The sequence below is a fragment of the Sturnus vulgaris genome, chromosome 3 (assembly GCF_052056855.1).
Source record: "Sturnus vulgaris isolate bStuVul1 chromosome 3, bStuVul1.hap1, whole genome shotgun sequence".
Taxonomy (NCBI): Eukaryota; Metazoa; Chordata; class Aves; order Passeriformes; family Sturnidae; genus Sturnus; species Sturnus vulgaris.
In genome coordinates this window covers 67,421,106-67,445,822 of record NC_142245.1, presented here as the reverse complement: position 1 = coordinate 67,445,822, position 24,717 = coordinate 67,421,106, and the positions used below count along the sequence as shown (strand labels likewise).

At 35.1% G+C, this 24,717-nt stretch overlaps 1 protein-coding gene and 1 long non-coding RNA gene across 2 annotated transcripts in view; both read left to right on the top strand.

Moving 5' to 3' along the window:
* NT5DC1 (5'-nucleotidase domain containing 1) overlaps positions 1-24,717 on the top strand; it is a 124,459-nt gene that overhangs the window by 35,602 nt on the left and 64,140 nt on the right. The gene's annotated exons all lie outside the window — the stretch shown is intronic.
* Positions 9,375-20,242, top strand: LOC148224391 (uncharacterized). Its single transcript, XR_015802513.1, has 2 exons — positions 9,375-13,192; positions 14,351-20,242. It is a non-coding gene; the product is annotated as an uncharacterized LOC148224391 (long non-coding RNA).

The window sequence follows — 24,717 nt, the reverse complement described above, 5'->3', positions numbered from 1 at the left end:
TTCCTGTAGGCAGAACCAGCCAAAAGGACTATATCAGGCCAAGTGCTGTCCACACTTTCCTAAAATGCAGTTGTAAGTGCCTTCATTGATGGAGGATGATAATACTGTACAGCTGACTACATTTCTATTATAATAGTTCTTATTTAGAACAGTTAGGCAGTGGAAGATAGGGTGATTAGTTTTATTTCTTTGGACTTCAGCATGATGTTGGGTAGTAGGTTTGTAGTTTGGGGCAGGGAAATAATAGAATATAATTAATTCTAAAATAATACATTTTAAAAATGGCCCTCTTTCTCTTTACTGCTATTACTGCTATTTTTTTTTCTCAGCCTATCACCTCTTGAAAGTTGCTTTCCAAAGTTGGCAAAAAGACAAAATGACAAACCATTAGAAAACAACAAACGAAATCTGTGTTGCTTTCAGGCTATCCTCTTTCCTCTTTCCAATACCACATCAGGATGTGTTTTTGCTCCCTTTGGAGCTGCAGGATATTTTCTGAAGACTCTCTGGGCTGGTGGAAGTGGATGTAAAGGGAGAAGACATTTGGCTTGTAACTAGAAATGTGAACACTGCACATTCCCTACATAAAACATGCAAGCAATATGTATAGAATTGAAGGCTTATCTCTGTTTTTCAGTGTTTTTTTTTTCTATTCATTTATTTCCAGTTTCCATTCTCAGTGTATTTCATGCTTCCTCTTACTATTATGTTCTATCTACACCATTCACCATGGCTTGGGTGGGGATATTTGTTGCTGCTCATGCATTATCAAGCAGGGTTCTGTGGAGCCAAGCAGCATAAACAGGGTGAGTCCTTTTTTGAAAAGTAAGGCCAAAACAGAAAAGGAAACACATTTTTGAAGCTGGCTAGAACAGAGTCTTTAGGTAGCAAGAAACTACTGCACTGTACAAAGTGTTCTTGCTGCAACTTGTCCAATCATGTTGCATTGAATCACTGCTTTTAAGTAGAAAAATTTAGCTAGAACACAATTAAGGTCATACTTTACTTCTCTTCAAAAGCACTATGTACAGAACTCTGTATTTAGTATTAGACCACCAAAAATTATAGTCTGTCCATTGACTCACTTTAAAATATATTCCTCTAAAAATGCAACCTGAGACAAAAGTCAGCAATCCTGAAACATCAGACAGAATCACCATCTACTCTTGGTGAAGGCTTTGGATTTTCTAATTCTGTTACTATAATTTCTGTCATGCTGTCTGAGAGCAGAATTTTCGGTCTGTGTCATCACAAAAAACATATTTTTCATTCGGTAGAACTGAAGATCATCTGAGTCTGAGTCCTAGCCTGGACATGCTGAATGAAAAATAAGCTTTAAATTTCCCATTTGTTTTATAAGTGTAGATGCAAAATGAAAAACCTGTTTCTTGGCTCTTAGTGCCAAGAAACTGCAGAGGAACTCAGGCTGGTGACAGCCCAAGAATGCTGTGCACTCCATCAGGTCAGGTTTGGAATTCAGGGCATTTCTCTTTTGTTTGTGTCTGTGAACTTGAAAGGAGCTTTTTCCAGCAGGAAACAAATATGGATATTTTTATGATATGTTGTTCGTTTAAAGTAGTTGCTCAGTACTTGTTTTCTTCAAATTTATTTAAACTCTTTGGGACTGAAGAGTCTTCTTGCTATCTGAGAAATCACTACCGGGTTTCCCAATAATTCTCTGGAGTCTTGACATGTGTCTGCAGCTTATTCTCCCTTGAGCAAAATTTAATTTTAAATATTTTCAGTGTCTAAAGCCAAACTGGATCATTAATTCATTCCTACTGTCATAACACAAGCCAAAGAAGTTTGCCCAAAAGCTTCTGTTTCTACCCAAAGCGTATCTTCAAGAACATAACATTTTAACCTAGCCTTTATGTAGCTGTGGCTTACTCTGGTTACTTCACAAACTGCCCCTGATCCTGCTTCACACCACAGAGGAGAACTCCCTTTGTTATCACATCTTTCAGTTGTCTGTCAGGAGCTTCTTTTTCATCTCTCTTTTTTCTTTTTTTTTCTTTTTCTTTTTTTTTTCTTATTTGTATTTTTTTTCTCTGCATTGGAGTGTTGTGACATATAATTTTAGTATGCAAGGAGCTATATTAACTTGTTTTGATTTGGGAGAATCTAAGAATCAGGATCTGTGATAGATGGCTACTACAGACACAATCTCTTCTGCACCTCCAAATGAACTTGATTTGTCTTAGTTTCATATTTCAAGAACATCTTTCAGTTCAGTGGTTTTATTTTCATACCTTTCTTTTTCTTTTGATCAATTTCTTATCCTGTCATCTTCCTTCTTGTTTGGATATGTTACATATTCTGCCTTTTGGATACATCACATATGCTCCTATGAAAATATTCATGCATATATATGCATAAACTGTGTTATATGCACAGTAATTGGATAACAGACTTAAACAAATAAAGTTTAAAAATATGCTTTTTCAATAAGACATGTTTTGTATATATGGACATGAAAAATAATCTAGTATCAGCTAATTTTCAGAATTTAATTCCAACACACTTTTCGGGCCACACATAAAAATCATACATTTTCATTACAAAATACTAATTAGTTTTTTGAAAAATAATGTAAAAATTAATCCAGATAAAATTATAAAATTGCATAGAAAATATGTAAACTTTTGTTTCTAATCTCTGATTGCAGCTAGTTCTTGACTTAAAAATTCAACTTTTTATACTAATTGACATTCACGAGATATCAGAATTAGGTAAGCTATAGAAAAGCTTTGTAAAAATTCTATTTAATATGTTCATCTACAAATTCAAAAGAAAGAGAAGCCTTATTTCCTTATCAGAGGACAAACATTCCTTGAATTGTTCTCAAGACTTTACCCTTAGGTGCATGAAAGTCTTTACTTTTTCAAGGGTCTGAAATGTCCTATTTTCCAAAAGAGTTTTAAACACTGTAATTATATTTTGAGAAATATTAATTGATGCTTTTATATGTAGAGCTCAATTAACCCGTATGTTATGCATCAGAACAGCATTAATTTATTTTGGAAATGATGGGGAGCAGAATGACAGACTGTACTGTTCACCAAAGCAAATGTCTGGACTAGTCCCCTGCATCTGTAAGCAGAGTCTGTTGGATCCTAACTTCATCCGTATTGACAAAAGTCCTGCCCTTGTCAAAGGTTTTCTGTTGGGGTAGTCTGCTAAATTAGCCTGAAGTGTATCTTTCAAGCCAGAAGATTCCTTCAAACAGGAAAAGCTAAAGTAGAAATAAGACTCTTGACTGCAAATATGAATCAACAAAGGAAATCTGGCAGGCCCAAAGCCTACATGACCTACGTGAAGCCCTTCAGAATGTTTCTGTTGACAGATGCATGACTGAACTTGCATCTGGCAAATTCTACTGAGAGACAGCAAAGCAGCTCCCTTTTTGTTGACCAGAAGAGTGGTCAACCCTTCATAAAACCCTTTCTGTGACTTGCCAAATGTACACAAGCAAATTTGAGATGCCAATTTCTATTTGTGTCTGTGGTAGCAGGTTGTACTTTTCCTCTGGCTGTCATTTATTAACTCTTTACAAGTCCTGCATTGTATCTTCCATTGGTAATGTCTAATTGACCCCATGAAGATTTGTTGTATTTGCATTTGGGTTCGTGAGAGCTTATCTTTTCTCTAGAAGCTGCAGCTGTACAGAAAGGTGCTCTTCAGCATATTTTATGCCTCTGGCCAGCTACACAAAGCAAATTCTGCTTTTTTATATTTGAGCCTCTGAGCACATTGGACATGTTTATACAGCTGGCACCAGACTTTTGCAATCCTGCAGAAGCCAACTGGATGTGAAGCAGGCCTTTATTGGAAGCTGTGTGACCGTCTAGAGTGGTGCAGAACAATACATGTGTTAGCAAGGGGACATCCATGCTAATGCAGCTTTGTGTGCAGTCACACCAGGGTATAAAGCAGAGTCTGGTTGCACCTGCCTGCATGGATACCATTGCTGTGTCCAACAAATTTGGCAGTGTAGAACTGCCAGTTCTGGTCACCTAAAAGTAAATTATCAAATTACAGCAAAAAGGAATAGTTGTACTGTTGCAAAATACAAGGAGAGTGGAAAAAGAACATGTCTGTAAAAGGAAAAGAATTTTTTGTTACACCAAACTATTTCCATCAAAATGCCAGAGCACACAAAACTAGGATTTGGCAGGAGCCTCTTCCACGCAGCAGTTCTCTGTTGGATACTATGGGGAGAGTGTCTTTGGAACTGGATGAGTGAGGAGGCTGGAAATCCTATTGTGTGTGCTTATGATTTTGAACAGAACTTCTTCCTTCTGAACTGCAAAATATGGCAGTTGGTATGTGGCAAATGGTCAGGTTTGTAACAAATATGCATAACCAATTATGGAGTATTCCATGAAGCAGTGGATCCAGAGAGAACAGTTTTGGTGTCTGTTACAGTGTGTTCCTAGAACTTCACTCGGTGATTGAGTGATTTTAAAGAAGGTGAAAGATAAATCCTTCCACACCCATTGGAAAAGCAGATATTTTCCTTATAGCAGAGAACATCTGTTGTAGTTAAACTTATATATGAAATACTTTTATTCTGGGAAAACAGAGCAACTACTGTTTTTACAAACAGTAAAGGCTGGAGAGATGACGAGTACTTATGTATTAAAGGTCCTCTTCAATATAGAATATAAACACTTTTCTTGTATCAAAACAGATTTTACCTTAACCTTATATCTCAAGGCAACACATGAAATTACCATACCTATAATCTCTGATTCACATAAATTTACAGAAAAGAAGAAAGAGAACAAAAACATAACAACAAAATGACTACACAGCTTCATTCCCACAAAGAACTCCTGAGCTGTTGTCTTTCCTCATTTTAAACAGATGTAGTTTGTATTAGTATTCTGGAAATGTAGGTGTATCAAAAGACCTGCTTTAAACAGCAGACAATGCAAAAAGCTAAATATTTGTGTAAGTGACATTAGGTAGTATTAGTCTTTGTCTGCTAAAAAGGCTAGTGCAGATAATAGTGTAAGAGCACCTTCTCTAGCTCAAAAGCTGACTCATGCTTTTAATTACTGATTCAGCTGAACAGGTTCTGCTTACAGAACACAAACAGCCCCACAGAATTGCACAGACTGCTCACGATTCAAAAAAATTATTATCTTTTTGGTTAATGTGGTGGTGCTTTTTTTCCCTCCATTAAGAAGATCAAGAGTCACAGAAGACAGTTTAACTTATCTTTGAAAAATGTTGGGTGATCTACTGATAGAAGCATTGTTTTGGGGCTGATTTATGGCAGGAGGAACCTCCAAACGTGGGTTAGGAGAAGTAGTAGCATCTACCAGAGATATTTTAAAAGACAAATTTTGGTACTTAAAAGTTAATTTTATGAGAATTACTTTAAAAAAATAAATCCAAGCTAATGGTTCCTGAAGACTTTTTACCTTTTTCTAGCTATTGCAGTTAGATAAATAGGTATGGTTATGCATCAAAAAAACATGAAGGATCAGAAAACACTTTAAGAGTGCCTTGTTTGAGGACCAATCACAGCTTTGATGCTTGTGACATTGACTACAACTTGGTGCTTTATACTGGCCTGACTTAATTCAGTGGATTTGTCCAAAGTGTATTGATCAAAAAAGAAAACAAAAAAAGTGTCCAAATTGTTTAGTGCTGTTACAACTAAATACCTAGTTCAATCTATTGATTTCCAGTTCATCTATGCATAGTTTTTACCCTGTCATGGATTTGTTAAATCTTCCAAATTAGCCTAAGGGAAATGTAAAGTAGTGATTTACAGTGCTGCTAATGCAATATGAGAAATGGGCTAATGTACCTTGAAAGAGCAAGAGGAGCAGTTATATGCAAGATTTGGATATGTGGATGAAGGTAAAATTGTTGAGGTTGATGAAGTGAACTGTTGAGAAATGTCATTCTATTCCTCTATAACTAAATTCCCTCTGTCCCTCAAAAATGGAAGTAATGTTTTAAAATCTGGGGTTCTTTTTTAAAATCACTTTTTATGCCAAAATACTTTTGTTGGAAAAATTTTAATATGTTTTTCTCCTGAAAACCTCTTATTTCCTAAATGTTACTTTGAAAGATTGTAAATTTTGTAGCTAAATTTCATGTGCTCTTCATTTTCTTTTACTAAAAACAAATTAAATTTTGAACATATGTATATGTGGGTATATGTATTTACAGTAGGAAAGAGACAGGAGGGCAACCTTCAACCTGGAAAAGGTGATAGAAGACTAAGAAATATTTTCTCATCTCTGATTTAGCCATTCCAAGTTATGGTCAGCTAGTCAATTTCTGTTTCCAAACTGTCCTTTGCTAGTTAAACACAAGGTGTTTACTTTGGCTACAGAACCTTTAGGCAGACGTGGTATGAGAGGCAGACAGGGCCAAATTAGTTGAAAGGTCTGTTAAAACATTTGAAAGTGGCCAGGGAGGAACAATACCACTTATTTATTTGAATTTGAAGTATTAAAAGATGGACCTGCTTTCTGTGGTAGTAGTGAAAGCATACTTTTTCCTGCCTGAGAATGCGGTATAACATAGGCAGATGTCAACTATTTGTAGATTTAAAATAAATCATTATCTTCTTATCATATCTAGAGATCTATTTTGTTTATTTAACAATTTGAAAAAATGAAAAAATGAAAAAATGTAAAAAATGTAAAAATGTAAAATTTATTAATGCTAAGGATGGAGAAAATGTTGACATTATTAACAGTTCAAATTTAGCCTGTTTTTTCTGCAGCTGGAATGAAGTTTTTCTTTTGTTTGACTGAGAATTGAGTCCATAAATAATTGCAGCTCAAGTGATCTGCAAATAGTTTTTAATTTGTAATCTTGATGCATAAGTTGGTATCTTTATCATTGTATTTTGAGTTTTAACCTAAAAGTTAAAAAATGATGTGATGAAATAGAGAAAAGTATTATTTTCACAAGGTACCTAATAAAAAGAAACAAGGCATTGTGTTGAAAACCAAGTAAAACAGTTGCACTATTTATCCTTTTATCCAATCTTTGTCACTATTATGTACCTTTCATCTCTTGTTACTCTCTTTTCCTTCTGGTTTTCCTAATTTTGTCCAGATTATAATTTTTTGTTATCAACAACATAGTTCATTACAGCCTTTTTTTAAAATCTACATTTTTCTCATATTCCATATGTAAGGATATTTCTATATGGTTTTATATATACTTATATATTTCTACATAATTGCGTATGTAATTATTGCATTGTCTTTTCATGTTTGCTTAATTGAAAAACGGAAACTAGGCATATCTTTTGTAATCCATTTGTCTACATAGAATGAAAATAGCACGTTGTTGGAATTGTATGTTGAGCACTTCTATGCTCTTGTTACAAATATTAGAAGTTTGCCCCTACTTTCCATTGGTTTTTATTGTCAAAGGTTTATGTGCAATGGACAGCAGACATATATATTTTGATGAAAGCAGAAGCATTAACCCTTTTGCAGAATCAGAAAAGCAATGTGTTTTTGAGAGATAATAAATGATATGAAATTTTGCTTTAAGTTGGTTCAGCCTAATACTACGATTTCTCTGTGTGATTTTTGAACACCTTATGTCCAGGTTATTGTCCTTATTTCAGTTGGACAAAGGTGTGTAGTGAACTAAGATCTCCATGGTTGAAAAGAGGTTTTGCTTATGGCAGCACACCCCAGCCATCATATCAAGGCAGCTTCAGCACTGTCTAGTAGTATTCATATATTCATATTCATCATAAAAAATATTTCTTATACTCCTTTCCGTTATCCTTTCTCATTATAGTAAGAGACATGAAAAGAGATTTGTTCATACTAGGTCAGCACAGGGGACAAACATAGCAGGGTTTATCTTCCTGCCTCCAGACTCCTCTCTTAAAGGAAAAAGTGTTTGTAAAGAGTAAAAATAATATATACCTGAGTGCTAAAAGTATTCTAATATTTCTGTTTAAAACCAAAAGTGTCTCTGAGCAATTCCCACAGATACAACATTATGGTTACCTTTAATAACTCAGCCTACAATTTCATATGTAAGTGTTTAGTCTAGCACAGAAAAGGTCATCTACACAGGACAAGAGAGACTGCATATAGAAGATTTACCCCTTGCTTACTGGAATACCAGATTCTTGCCCTTTTTTTCCCAGTGACTGTTCTTGTGAGTAGTACTAGCCTCACTCCTAGGAATAGGGGGCTCACAGTTTAAATTGTAGTAGTGTCATTTTTTTCACACACACACAAAAAAAATATTGCATAAGAAAATAACAGAAGCCAAAGGAGATAATATCTTCAGCATATGCAACATTTTCTAGTTACTTTCCATATTTTAAAAGTGTTCCATCCCTTTTTCTTTGTAATGTAATGCTGCTTCCTAATTTAATAACTTTCAAGATAATATTTGGCCTAAGAAATGACTGGAATAAACCTAAGAAATCTGTAACAGTAAAAAATATTTTTGCAGAAGTTAACCTTAACATCCAAAATGACAAGAGAAGGATTTTCTTCCAATTTTGACATCTGTCTCTTATTTTAAAGCAATGGCTTTAAATAATTTCCCAGATGTTGCACAGTATTTTTATAAAATCCATGTTTTTATACCTTCAAAATTGTATCCCCTACATTTCTGCAAGATACGTACTTCTTTCTTACTTAGTAACTAAATTCTTTCCCCCTCACAAAGTGTTAGAATCATTGGAATGATTTATGTGTGTTTCCAAGGGTAGGTATTTGGAGGTTAACATTTTATGTGTAATATGTGCTACTGTAGTCTGTTAATTCAAAGTAATTTGGAGGCATAAGGATAAGCCACATGTGGATAAAGCCCAAATCACAACGCTGATTGTCATTGCCCTATTTCCGTGCTTTAAGTCTGTAGCACACCATGTAATGACTTACCTTGCATCAAAACAGCAAGATGTGTGTATATGTGCTTAGTAGTCTATGGTAAATGTGGAATTATGAGAGTAATTAATTGTCCTTGTGGGCAAAGCCAGAGTTTCACAGCTGAGCTCATCTACTTGGCTGCTTGCCATCAAGAGTCAGCTTCTCTGCCCTAGCTCTGTCCTTTAGCCCCTCCTGTGTTCTCCTCATTTCCTTCTGCCATGTGTGGCGGTTGTCAGGTTCTTCTGGGATCTGCTGTAACTAAATAGCTGAAACTGACCAAATCTTTTTACTGGTCTAGTTTTCTTCCATTCTAGGAAATGGAGCATTATAGGGATGTTCCATCAGCATTAGGTTGAAAGAGTGAGCAGAAGAGAAACAGGTCCATAAATCACTTACAATGCTCCACAGTCCTCATTTTTAATTCAGGTCTTTGACTGTAGCCATGAACACATTTTTTTTTTTAACCTGCTCATTGTGTATGAGCCATTTGTTGCCTCATGTGGTTAAAAGTAAACTGAAGTCCTGAAAATGAGCTGTGTTGCAATTTATCTTCTATAAAGAAGACTTTAAAAGGTTGATTATATCAGTACACTCTAGATATTTGAAAACTTTGGAATACTTAGTAGTTTGAGACATCTTGAGTTAAAATGTGATATTCTTCAGGAAATCAAACCAGTCTGGTTAATATTTATAAAAGCTAGTTAATTTCATCTGTTTCTTACTGGAAGACAAGAATGGAGAAATGTGTGTGTTGTAGGAAGAAGTCAAGCATTTTTCATGTCTTTGGTTTTGAACATTGGGACACTTTTTCTACCAGAAGAGCAAATCAGATTAATTAACTTCAGTATTGTTTCTTTTCCTTTGTAGCTTTTTGAAAGGAATCTGGTACTTGGGTAACTGAAGTGGTAATACATTAACAAGAATGCAAAAGTCTTACTTCAGTTACATAGATTATATTTAGAAAACCTTGACCTAATGGCTTATTGGTTTTTTCTGTTCCATGAAATGGGGTCTGACTCTTATTCACTGCCCATTTTGAGAATAGAATAAGCTATCAATCTCTATTTATCCAGACCCCAAATTAAGAGCACCTGCCAATTGCTATGTATTGTATTTGCACTGCCATCTGGAGAGTGGCCTAACTGAGGATTACAGTGTACTTAATGCCACCCATCTGGGTGGCCATCCTAAAAATAATCAGGCAGTGCTACTCAAGGTAATGCCTCAAGCACGTTGACTGCAAGCGCTGCCTACTACTTTCTAGTAAATATAAGGCTATCATCTAAAATACAAATTAAATACTTCATGCTCATTTTGATTGTGACTGCCTAAGGGTTGAGCATGGCTTGCAGTTTTGCTCTCCCTGGCCTATTCTTTTGTTGAAAGAATCCACTGTGTAGAGTCTTTTTTCTTTTACCTACATTATGGGGGGTGACAACCTCTGTTATTCAAAGAATCCATATATCCGTTCATGATGGGGCAGGAAACTGTTAGCAGTGATACTTGTGAATTACTACCTCCCCAGAATTACTACCTAATTATAGCCTGAGTCTTAAAAGATTATGTCCTAATGTATCACTTAGTACAGGTTTAAAGCTTGTCTTTGCAAAAGGCAGGCATTCTTAGTTTGGGGTCTAGATGTTTTCTGTTTTCCCCAGCACTGTCATTATGCTTTGTTTCTTCCTTGATGTAACAAGGAAAAGGCTGGAGATCTACAATTTTCGATATTCTTGCAGAAAGTCACCAAGTTTGAAGAGACGCTGTAAAAAAAAATTACAGGGACACCAGATAGCAAACACTTTAATGAAAAATGTCATGTAAAAAAGATGTTCAAAGCCAAAAAATATTTGATAGAGTGACGTTAATTTGGTGATTCCTAAACATAGCTCCATATAAGGTTAGTTTTTCTATGTCAATTCATTCCATAAATATATTAGAAGACTTTACTCATTATATCCTCATACAATAGCTTGAAGTAAATTGAGAGCATAGCTCAATGTTATAGTGCACTGTAAATGAGTCAAGTCCTCGCAGAATAAAAATATAAATGATATTCTGAAGTTCTGACTCATTTATGCCGTCATACACTTTGAAGATCCTTTAGGCTACCAATGGAAGATATGCTGAATCTTTAAAAATTGTATTCAGTAACTGTCTATTATGGGAAAATAATGCTCAATCAGCCCTGTATTTAGGAGAAGCAATATTGTCTACTGCATTCCTCTCTCAGTCACTATCTTATATTATTAAGAATATTCTCCTGTGATTTTTGTCACAAAGTAATTTAGAGCACAGCTATCAAAATGCATAATTTCTTCTTCCAAGCTGCTTTTAAGTGGCAGAATTACCAATTATCATAGTAAGCTATGCTCATCTCTTTTACCAATCACAAAGGCTTGAATCTTGGATTTTACGGTTTCCTGGTACATCCATTTTAAAATGAAGGAAGGCTTTTCTTTGTAACAACTGCTTAGGTCTTCTGCACAAATAAAAATTTATATGTCACATTTAAAAACACATTTGTCTGCTTTATGTGCAAAAATGTGTTTAAAAGTAACTGCTTTTAAACTCTTAATACTACGTGAAGACAAAACCAAATTAGGCATAAAGGAAGGACATTTTCTTTGGGATGCTGTCCAGCTTTCTTTGATTTTAGTACTGCTCCTGTCGGTATGGTCTGTGAGGATAACTGTGGGGGTAAGGCTCATGGTCATTGTGCAGATCTTTGCAGGTGATGATTACCTGCAGCAGACCTCTTGAATCCTCCACTTCATAATTGAGGAGTTTCTAAGAACTTCCTGGGATGTGGGATGTGGGATGAACTGATTGAACAGACCTCCTCAAAGAAGTTGTGAGAAGTGACAGAACTAGTATTATCAATATGACTGCAAATGTCTGGAAAATAGACTTAATTAGCTTTTCTAAAGCACAAGTCCTAATATTCAGTCTTGAGCCGTGAATCAGGCCAGCTAAGTTTAGGGACATGCCTAACTTCAGAAATGTTGATCACTTTCTAAACGCGTCTTCAGTGGTTTTAATTTGTTATACAGAACTGAAAACACGAAAAGTATTAAGCAGATTGGGCAATACTGAGTCATTCCAGTGTCATGGGCTACAAGACCAGTCTGGTGAAAGATTGTGTATGCAAATTTCAGGTGCAGTGTGGAGTTGGAAGGAGTGGACCAGGAAGAGAATAATTCTGGGTGGGAACTTGGATGCTTCTGTGGGAGAGAATTTAATGGTAACACCTCAGGGGAAATGCAAACTTAACAAACTTAATAACATGCTTTAACTTTTGTTCAGATCTGAAGTGATAAAGCAGTGGACTTGATGACCATTGTGAGTCCCTTCCAGCTGAACTAGTCCAGTCTAGTCTAATAAATTCTGATCTGTTCCAAAAGTATTGGAAGGTAACTGGATGTAGAGTGGGAAAAGCAAGAGGGTTTGGGAGAGCATTAGGAAAGTGGAACTTTTGGGGGCAAAGCATTGGTACTCTGGGACTGGGAAGATTAGATTTGTAAGGAGCTAGAACAAAAGATTTAAAGCCAGAGGCTTTAGTGGAGAGAAGAGAAAGACTGGAGAGATAGATGGGAGGCTCTGCAGCAAAATGGACCAAGCCAACATTAGATTCTGGTACCAGACATACTTTTCCCAGACATATACATGGATTTGAAATATTTTTACCCCGACTTTCTGCCATCATAAAGACCTATATTTTAAATTTCAGGGACTTTTTTATTGAAACAAAAATCAAACAGCTTTGATTCTGATTTTCCTTAGATTGCAAAGTTAACAAACAAACCCATCATTGGTATTCTGTCCTCACCCCTCCTGTTCAGAAAGTCTACAAACCATAATTGAGAGCTGTAGCTGTGACAGCTTTTATGCTTTTACAGATGTGCTTTGTATGTGTGTCCTGGTGTGTAAGTTCCTGCATAAGAACAAGATACATCTGAGAACCTCTGATAACAAAAGCTGTAGTACAACTGGGTCAAATGTGTTTAAGTAAATACACTACAAATACAACACAGTAAAAAATAAAATCATCTGCAAGGAGCTTAGGTGTGAAGTACACTTATTAATACTGAGCAAGCTAATTTTTCTGAGTTATCACCATGCATTATTTAATTTCAGGTATGAAGAAGGTGTTTGGCAAAGATAAGCCCATACCTGCAATTTAAAATATAAGCTGTAAGATAAGGCACATAAGTTGTATTGGTGGCTTCCTATGCCAAATGTGGGCCCTTCTCTATTAATGTATAACACACTAACTCTCCAATAAGAGGATTTTTTACTTTATTGAGGTGAGTACTTTGAAAATATTTCAGCTTAGTCTGACTGTGTCCATAGATTGCAGCAATAATAGTTGGCATAGTAAGGGTCATCCGGAATATTCATTGAAAGTTAATTTTTGTCACTTCAGGACAGTCTTCAAATCTTAAAATTTAAATAAAATAAGGCAAACACCATAACTGGCTGCTGAGAGCCTAAGTTCGAAGTAGTATTATGGAATAAAATTTATTCATTAAAAATTAATAGTGCAGGCTGTGAAAAAACTCGAAGCATTCTCTCCCCCTAAAAATAGAATAATCCCCCCATTTTTAGGTAAGGTATGTGTTCAAATCTTTTTTAAAGGAAAAAAAAGTTAGAGTTTTTAATGTAGCCTCAGTTTTAAAGCTGTAGTAAGCTGCTTCCCCCAAATAAAGATTATTAGTTTTGTAACCCTATTCTTACACTTTTTCCTGCAGATACATTTCCAATGTATTTAAACAAGAAGAGCATACATCAAAGCAGATGAAAGAAAATTAAGTATTTTTTTCAATCTAAATTTCACTGCTTTTGTGTAACTGACACTTTTTTGTAAAGCTCAAGTGGTTTTGCCTACTGTTACTCTAAGCGTTACAAGGCTACTTTGGAATATTTTAAACAGAAGTCTTTTGAACAACAGGAAATGTTCATTGTTAGTAATTTGTTAAATGATCAGGCTAGTAAAAATCTAGCATATGATTAATCTAGGAGCCAAGTAGTATCTTTTTCAATTGTTTTAACAAGTAGGACAAAACCCCTATTCAAAATACATCGCCTTGGAAATGTGAGTGAATTACAGCAGAAATAGTTTTCTGATTGTGTACATTGCATGGAGGAATATTTAAAGCATTTGAAGGCTCAGTTAAATCATTCTGCAGTTCAAGCACTGAATTTAACATAAGTGGAATACTTAGTGCTATTTTAACCTTTTGTATAATTTTCCAATACTTGAATTGAATGTCTTTTTCCAACTTGCAATAGTGTTCATTTCTCAATTATTCACTGTTTGCTAGTATAATTATAAAATATAAGCAAAAATCAGCCTATTTTATGAAGCATCTATAATCAACAGCTTTCTTTTTATAGAAAACACTATGGTTGAAGGGAGAGTTGTAATTGTTATGTATTTTAATCAATTTCTTTTTGGTGTCCAGCTACAGGAATTGGTGTTTGTCCTACCTTTTAGTTGAATGAAAGCTGTCCCTCGATAGAGGGAGTGTCTGCTTGCCAGCTGTCACCGAAAATCCCTGCTTTCTTAACTCAGATGTGCTCCTCTTGCAGCAGGCGTGATTCATAGGAGTGCTCAGCAGGCAATTCAAAAGAGTTTGAAGGAAGCAGTCTTCTCATTCAGAAACCCTTTTTGGTGACTTTTGGACTTTCTAAGTTATTGAAAAGCTGAGCTGAATCATATACTGGCTACTGACTGATGTGTCTGCCTTCTGATTCATTTCCAGGAGAGAATAATTTTTTGTTTCCCAGCAGAAAATGATTACATATGAGAGGTGGAAGGGGATTGGGGATTCTCACTTGTTTAACCTCCATGTTCTCATTTATCTGTGTTAAAGAGGAGCATGAAATTCATTTGACATGTCTCTCTAATGGGATGGGCTTTTTTTGAGAGAACAAATTCCTTTATGTTCTGTAACCAATAAAAATTCCTTCTATGAGAAAAAGTTACAGCATTTTCCTGAGTTTTTCAGTCTATTCATATTCTTGTAGCAAAACTCAGACTTTGAAAAGGGGAAACAAGCTTCCTGTAAGATCTTTCACAAATGCCTTCATGTCTGTCATTCATATCCCTGCTTCTGTTAATGTAAAGGTCAAATAGTAATACCTGTGGGTGGGGTTTTTTTTTCCATATTAAAGACTGAGGGTAAGTCTAAAGTATTAGTGTTTCCTGGAATCCAAGAGAGTAATGTCAAATCAGGATATTTTCCTCCTTTTCATTACCACTTCTGAATCTCTTAGTTCCAGTATTGAATTTGGATGATCTGAAAATTCCATCTTCTGAACACTGGTTTCATAGCTATGATAATCCTGTTTCTAAGATGACTGTGCTGTGCTTTTTTGAGTTCGTATAAAGTCCTTTATGCTTATACTTTACTTCATTTAGCCTAAACAATTATTTGTTATTAAAGCATGAAAACCTTGCCTTTGGAGTAAACTCAGTCACTGCCATAGCCTTTGGGAGAAAAAAAAAAACATGAGAAAAGTATAAACCTTGATGATGACAGTGCAAGATGTTAATTTTCATCATATTCCTTGGTTGAGGCAGATTCATCTTTTTTACAGTCATTGTTTCATTTCAATATTTCGCTGATGTGAGACGGGTAACTATAACATGAACATGTGGCATTGTTTTGTTGTTTCAAAATGCAATGTCAGGAAAGTTACATACTTCTACTAATGTATATAGACAACTGATGGTCATGTTCCCTGCACCTTAGCTTCAGAGATATTTCAAACCATTTTTCAAAACTTAATGCAAAATACTTCATATTTTAGGTATCAAAATTTTAGTCAGCTCCATGACCTTGGATTTTATCTGTAATGATATGGGAAGTAATTTTTACTATTGATTCTTTTTGATAAGTAGCCAAAAACATGAAAGTAGTTTGTCTGCATTTTTTGATCCTCCTGGAATGAATTCTTTGAAAGCTGCTAATCCGCCTAATTTAGTTCAGTTTGAGTCTGTCCACTCTGAAGATGAGCTGGTTTCTGAGATAACATTAACTTCATTCAAATTACAAGTCAGTTACGACTCTAAACCTAAAACTCAGATTTGACTGAAAATTCTAGTTTAGTGCCATAGAGATTAAGTGGGGATGCCCGTGGTTAGGGCACTGCTGCTCTGTGGGCAGTGATCCCCTTCATTTCTATGGAATTTTTGACACTGAGTTCAGGAGAGACAAGTTTTTCCTAAACTGCAGAACTTCTCCACATTTAGAGGCACAAGGTTTTCACAAGGCATGTCTCTTTCCAGGTGATCCTTCATTCTTTGCTATACCTTTTATCATTGTCCAGGGACTGAGGGCTTGACATGCGGAAGGGCAGAACAAAAGGTCGTAGTACCTATGAATGAAATTTCTCTTTATTAAGAAGTTTGTAAAACAGTAAAAATGTCAGGGAAAGGGGCAGACAGAATTAGTGGATATATGTGCCATAGCATCTCTCTACCTAAGTGAACTTGGGATTTTTGTAGGATGGGAATAGCAAAATACCAGTATCTCGAAGGAATCTGATGAATGTTCATAAATGTTTATTAAACTCTAGGTTGCCTTAATGGGTGGTAGTGCTGACAGTCATAAGAAAGTCAATATTAATAGATTTGTGTGCAAAGTATATGTGAGAATGTAAAAAAAATATGGAAATAAGGTAGTGAACCTGACTTTTTAAGAGGAAAGATTATAAGATCTTTTTTGGAACTTCAGCTTTATTTAAAGGATGCATGCCTTTATTTTTATGATAAATCTTATAATGAAAGTGACATTTCCTGTCCTATATTTATTTGGCATGTATCTGAACTTCCTTAATGCATCCCTTCAAATTTGCAGTTTAGGACTGCAGTATCTACAGTCCAGAGTGGTAAGTGTTGCAGGTCTATTGGGAAAGACAGAAATTAGGAGTAGATAAACTATGGATTTCCATAAAATAATTTCTGTGTATATGGTTCTGAATTCAGTTTATGTCCGTCCTGGATTCTTTTGAGTTGAATGCGCTTTTACTTGGCCTTTCACCCACCACTGCTGGATAGTTAATATGGCTTGTTTAAGGATAGGATAAACCATCATTCCTCTGCAGTAAATCATTGCTTCTTCCCCTTTTCTTTCATGTTTTCCTGGTCCCACTGTCTCATGTCTGTTTCTTAGAAATTTTTGCTGTACTTCAATACAACATCTGGAATTTCGGGGGATTTTCCACTCCAGTATACCAAGGGAGCTAAGAACTGAGAAGCTCATCGCTTATAGGCAAGAATAGTGAGTTATGTAATCCTACTGGCACGGCAGTGCTATGTGAGAATAGAAAATGCATAGGAAGAATGGAATGTTTGAAGAATTTTATTACCTAAATCCATAATGCAAATTTCAGAAGCATGCATTTTAGATTGTTCCTGAAGTGTAAAACCAGAGCACTTTAATACCAGGAGGCAGCTTGTGCTGCTGCACAAATTTTATGAATTTATATTATAAAAATAATTCTTATTAATATGATTTTTAGGTGCCAGTGGTTGTTGTGGCTCTTGCCTTAGCAACTTATTTTGTTTCAAGTTTGCTTCATTAATTGTATTTTGCATCATGCCTATTTTTATACCACCATATGATAGACTAGCCAGACCACCTCTAGAATATTTTTCACAAATTAATGTCCTTGAGGTACATCATTTTGTCTTTCACCCTTGCCATCATCTGTATTTATTTTAGCTGTATTAATTATTTCAAGTAGATGGTATTTCATTCAGATGCTTAAATATTTTTCAGTAGACTAGCTTCAATAGAGATCTGGTTTTCTTAGACATTACCCATGTTCCTTCTGGATCTCCTTCTATAAAATTGAGAAAAATCTGTCTGTCTAAAACTATCAAGTAATTACATCTTTGCCCTGTGCTTTATTTAGTAAGTAATTTCAAACTATCTTTTATAGTTACTCTGAGAAAATAATGTTTATAACTTCTCACTGTTTGCAACAAGATTGAGTTCTTTATCTGTTTTGCAGTAATATCATCCCAAAGTTAACATTTATTTGTAACATCTCAAAAAGCCACGAGGCCAAAATGATACTGATTGTCTAAACTTCTGAATCATGATAAAAATATTTCTGAGTTTGTATTTTCTTTGTTTCTGTGGAGAGTCTTTCTTTCTGCATGGAAGTTGAAATGACATCTTAATAAAGATCATTTAATGTTCTGTTCCGTGGGAAAAAGAACTGGGTGTTTCTTCAATAGTGGAAAAACTTGTGGTCTCTCTAAAGCTCTGGTTGTAATTTTGTCTTCAACTTCACTTTCCTGTACTTAACTGACACTTCTTTCATCCCTGTGCTTGAACACTGCAATTCCATACCAGTTTGAAACTGATTTTGTCAATGGTAAAGATATTTAAAGCTAAGGCTTAAAGCATTTGAGTAATCTTCCACATTATATTGGAGCATTGTGAAACTAATTAGAAAGTACAGACAGGTAGACGGACAGGAATGAGATAGTAATGGCATGTATATTTCAGTCCGTATCTTCCTATATATTTTTATTAAAAATATGCAAGCTGTATTTTTCCTGAATTTGTATGAAATGTGAACACACTGACACTTGCAATGATTTTCTGCTCTCCTAGAAAATGTACAGCTTTTATTCAAAAATTAGTCATAAAACCGTATTCACTTGGCATGTTACAACTAGGGTTTGACATTCATCATTTACCCCAGAGTAGTTCAGTTTGCTTGGTACTAATAACACCAAGGCTGTGCATTTGATCCCTGCATGGGCCATTCACTTATGAGTTGGACTTGGTGATCCTTGTGGGTTCCTTCCAGCTCAGAATATTCTGATGCAGGTTCACATCAGCTCTATTTTAAAAGAATTTGACTATAAAAGATACACTCGATAGATGATATAGCTAATGACAAATAGAGACCCAGCAGTGAAGACTGTCTAAGTAGTTGTTTGTCTGTTTTGGATAATATTGCCCCTAATATAGTATCTTTATGTCTTCAAAATGGAAAATTACTCTGTAGCTTCACATAAAGGAGCACAGCAAGTTAATTCTAAAAATCAGTTATTACCTCTTCAATGAATATCATGTTCACATGATGCATTTTTGTTATTTTTATTTCGTATGCAGTGTGGAAAAACACTCTAGTTGCAAAATAGTAAAGTGATGTTTATTGATCAATGAGAGCGCACACTGATTTTTCAGGGAACCTTTGTCTGCTATTCTGCTTTGAAATCTTTGCTCTTTATCATCATATGCAGATACCACATATCTATAGAATTCTGGCTTTAAATCTCAATTTCACTATTATACTGATCCTTGGCACCTTTTGAGACTGGCAAAGGAATCCTGGACAACACTGTTTGAGGTCTGTTCTCCTATATTTAAATGTCTAGCCTGACTTTCTAAGAAAACACATATGGAGTCTATGTGAGCACAGAAGGGTAGCTTGTGTGCATGGCATATTTCAAAGGAGTTTTACAATCTCAAATGTAATTAAGTTCCTTCAAAAACTTTGTTGTGAGAATGGAGAGAGCATTATTGCACGAGAGCACATCTTCAGGCTGCAGTTAGCACAGGGCAAGCAAGATCTGTGATAAAGATAGAAATCAACAGATTATTTTCTGTATTACCAGGTTGAATAGTTTGTAGAGTGATACAGCTAAATAATTAATTTTAAGATGTTTATATCCTGTCTATAGTTTAATTGATAATCCTAGTTTTGTTTGGTTTTTTTCTTTGTTACAACAACACAGAGAAATCAAGAGATGTCATGATTTCTACCTGTATTTTTACTTTTGTGGAAAACTTGTTTGGATAAGCATCATTTTGGATCATCTACTTAAACTTTTCGTTTCTCCTTTTCCTTTATAAATTCAAGATAATGTATATTTGCAAAGGGACTTTTCAAACATGCATTAAAAAAATAGGTGATACATCAAGTGTAATGTCTTATTGATAACTTTTTATTAACTGTCTGCTTTTCCTTTGGTGAGGTAATGTAAGTTTGGGAATTAAAGACTAACAATTGTCTTTTTTTATATACATTTATCTTATAGTTCAAATATTTGTGTCATTAAATTCTTGTTTCAGCATGTGGTTCCCCAGATCTATACTACAAAAAGATACATTTATAAGAGAAGAACAGATTCAGTTCTCAGATATTTGATACTGCTAAAATTGTGACAGACATATGGCAAAATGACAAAGTGAGATTTCAGTTCCTAGGGGAAGAAATAAAATCTGATTACTCACAATCGACTCTTTGCTTACACTGTGATGATGTAAACTGTACATGTTATAAAACTATCAAGTGTCTGTGTAAATAAATGATTCTTTATGAAACTCTTCAAACTCTCTTTCAAAGTTGCATAAGGACATCGGAAATTAAGTAGCTAGATCGCATAATGAACTTTAAAACTCCTATTTTATATGAAATTGCAAAAAGTTTCTGAAATGTCTGTAGTCTGTAGTGCTTATTTTAATTATAATATATTATTTCACTAATTATTTACTTTGTTTAGGAATGTGAATATACCAGAAAAGCTCAAGGAAAAACAAAGTGAAAAAAGCTCTTTAATAAAAGAGCTTGATTCGGCCAAATGAAAAATTTGTCTCATTTATATTGCTCAACTCACTCTTTCTTTGTTTCTTTCTTTAAAAAAATAAAATCAATAAATAAAACTAACAACCAAATATTTTATATTAATAAATTAACATAGCCCCATAAAAAGGAATTTTAGCTTTGAATTCAGACATATGGTTCTGTTATTGTCATCAGAATTGACAAATCTGTCATTTCCCTTTGAAAACCTGTATAAATATACTAGGGTACACTGGAAAAATATTTTAAGAGCTTGGAAGATGTCTTTTTGGTGCTGTTAAAGTAGAAAATAAAGGTTCTCAGGGAATTTCAGTCCATTTTCAAATTATAGTTAGGAATTTAGCTTTTGGGGTCTTCTTTCAAGCCAAAATAAAGCTAGCAAGATTATTCTGGCACACCACTTTTTCTCAGGCCCTGCATCATATAATTGTTTCATACAACAGTCCAGGTCACTTAAAATTCTTCAGTTTTCTGGCCTTCAGTAGCTCTTCTGGAAGGCACTCTCACAGCCTCACTGTTCTCATGTTTGGAAAAGTTTCCAGCCTAAGTCTGTTCGTGGCAAGTTTCTAATTTGCTACTGTTGTGAGTTTTAAGATTAAACTGTCCTTCTCCCATGTGAGAGGGGGGTCTTACGAGGCATTTGACTATTCATGTAGTTCTTGCTCTTGCAGTGTTTTCTTTCAAGATAAGCTCTGTTCTGAAAGACTCTTGCAGAATATGGATAGTCAGATATTGACTCAGATGAGATTCCACTAGTATCTTTACAGTTGTCTTAACCTTTTGCTGCTTCAGTTGAATTTGTCTTGTGTAGTATGTCTGAAGAAGTTATTTGTGTTTTCTTGAGTCCTGGGTCAGAAAAGAAAATTGCTTTTTCTCTTACCTGATTTCTGGCTGATGAGCTACTGAAAAGTAAATTTTCAATAGTCCTCGGGGAGATTTTTTTTGTTGTTGTTTTAATGTTGGGCACCTAAGGAAGACTTCTGAATGTATCTTATGAATGACTATAGAAAGATGGAAGAATCTCCAGAAAATCTCCATCCATCTCGTTTAGACATGGGATAGTATATAATATAAAATATCAGTGCATTTGTTCACGTCTTTCTATTGATGACACAAAGAGCTGGGAGGTTACAAAGTTTTTAGATGGCTTCGATGAGCTGAATCCCATCTCAGCTGAGGGGCACTGTACTTTGTACTTCCATCCTATGTTTAAAATTCTGCTCCATTTTTTTCCTTTGCATGGTGTTATTCTCCCTGTCAGTGCTTCTCTTTTTTTTGTTGTTGTTGTTGTTTTTTTCCAAACTTCTTGTATTCATTCCTATTTTTGGGGTTAAATCACAAAAATAAAATTATAAATAAAACTAATATCAAGACTGCTTCAGGAGAAGCTCTACTGGAGTAATCTCTTTTAGCCCAGAGGTTTCCCTTTCAGCAGTTTGTTGGCATTTCCTCTGCGACAGTCACTTTAGTCAGCACCTTCAGTCTTTTTCTAACCTTTTTTTTTCCAGTTTATCAAGTAATCTCCATTGTGACACCTTACCAAATGTTCTTCTGGAGTCCAGATAAAATCTAATCTCTCTGTGCAGTTCTTTTGTCTGGAAAACCAGGTATCCTATCAAAGGAAAAAATCAGGCTGATCTGACATGACCTACCTTTTCTAAAGCCATGTTACATTTTGATCTATTGTCCATTTACCTTCAAACCTTTAATTATTCTTTCCTTCAAATTTCATCATATGTTCAACATGGAGCCTGAGGTGTGAAAGGGTAAAAAAATTTGTGTCATTTTTTATTCTCTAGTGTTGGCATAAATGCTGTTATGTTTTGAGCATATTTTGTAGCGCTGCCTAAGTAACATCTTCATTAAAAATCTTTCTGTTGGGTCTGGTATTAATTATATGGCCATTTTTCAGAATTCTGAGATAAAAGGGAGTTTGTGAGTAGGCTCAAGTGCATTAAGCTGTTTCAACTTTGCTTGTTCCTTGACTATGAACATAGGATTATGAACATATACTTACCTCACACATTGACTTCACTGAAGACTTCCATTTAATTTGGGAATCACATTGATTTCTACTGTGTGGTATTTCAACTACTTTGCTAGAGCTACTTTTATTCCCTGGCAGGTAAAAAAGTTCGCATTTTCTTGAACTTTTTTTTTCTTCAAGGAGCAATTAATTTTGCCATTTTAAGTTATTTATTTGTATCTAATCATTTTAGTCTTTCTGCATTTTCAAATATTACTACCTGTCTATTTGGATCTTGAGACATGATGTAAAGGGATTTCTCTTTCATTGAGATTCAAGTTCCAATAAATACTTGAATATTTGATATAAAGAAATTCAAGTGTTCTTCATCAGTGTTTTTCTTATCTTTTTTCTTTTTTTTGTCTGAGAGAACTAATATTTTCAAATAAATCTCAAGGGAGCTCTTGAAAAGTTGGTTTAAAGTCCTCTCTGCCAAGTAGTTTATTTTCCTGGTACAATAGCTATGCAATTTTAATAGGAAAACTAAGCTTATATTACTTGCACCCTTTTGAGAGAGCTTTTGGTTAGTCAAAGCTTGTTTCCAGTGACTATATAATTTCTTAAGTGTGAAGAAAAAGGCCTTGATCTTAGTGACCAAACAACTTTTACAAAAAACTTTGACTAAGATGCGCAGTGACTCTTTTAAGTCATTAAAAAGTAATATACTAAAAGACATTTTGCAAAGGAAATGTAAGCTAACACTGCAGTGGCATCACATTGCTCAGTAACAATCACAGAATTACTGTGCTCTAGGTTCTCCAGATGGATGTGGAAAAGAAAAAAGAGCAAATGCCTGTAAAAATATGCCCCACAGTAGTGGATGTGCTTCTCCCATTACATGGGGCCTTTGGCTATCTACATTTAGAAGTGCTTTGAAATGCCACCATGTTGAGCCAATTGCTTTACAGGAAAGGAGAAATGCAATTGATTAATGCCATTTTGGACTGAAGCTCCTTCATTTGTTTCTCATAACTGACTGGACCATGATCCAAGCAACCTAATTCAATAAATAAGGGAGTACAGTGCAGTTACAAAGACCATCACAACTGAATATTTTCTCAGGAAATTAAAACACCTCACCATCAATGACTGTTGGCTGTATATTTTTACTTCTGTATCAACTGGGGAGAAAGATAATTATTTACCTAGTTTGTTCAAATGTTTAGTCAATGAGGTTTTGGAAAGTTACTGATGAAGTAGAGAAGCCAATATTCTCTTTTGCCAATGTTAAAGGAGGCTGTTATGTGCCCCATTGGGAATATGCTGCACCATTTCCTGTCTGCAAAAGGTTTTGCGTGCCAATCAGACATCACCAGTTTCTTAATCCACGTTATGGAATGAAGCAGAAATAGCTGTTGTTACCTGCTGAGGTATCCTGATGTTTAGGACCCAGATGGTTACTCTGGGGTTTTTTAAAATTCAGTTCAACCTGATCTTAAAGAGATTTTAATTTTATCGAAAAGATAATTATTTGCAGAATTTGCAGTAAAAGGCATAGTGCAAAGTTTAATTAGAAGAGTGAATGCAAGTAAAAGGAGTAAGCCCACATAATTTTGCTTAGCATAAATATTAGTTCAAGGGTTTCTTTTATCCCCATTCCACTTGACACTGGCTGTATTCAAGATAAGACATCTCATTTTCCCTGTATTATGGATGTTTGCAGGAGACAGTCAGGATTTGGTGCATGTCCTTTTTATCAGCATAGTCAATGTTCATCTTTCATGAAAGAGAGGAGGAAGAGGATAGAAAAGTAGATAATTTATTTTCAGACAGTCTTATGCCTCTAGTCCTTTAGTGTTCACCAATCCTATTAATTCTAATCATTGATGTTTGTCCTGTTTTAGAGATGTTCATGTTTAATTAGCCCAGCTGAACAAATCACATCCAGCCAGACTGGCTTTCATGAAAGTGAACACTGGGCATTGACAACTAGGCATTTGTTGTCTAGACTCCTTTTTTGAAGCAAAGGAAAGAAACAGGCATTTGTAGCGTGTGACTCACATGGTCTATTTTAGACATCTGTGTACACTCAAGTGGGAAGAGCAACATGCTAGAGACACTCATTTGTCTCCATCAGCTATAAAAGAAGCCTTGCCATCCTGCACAGATTTAGGGATTGTCAACCTTACGTGGGGTGATTCTCATCTTTAAGGACAGTCCTTTTACCAGGCTAGTTTTTACCAAACCAGT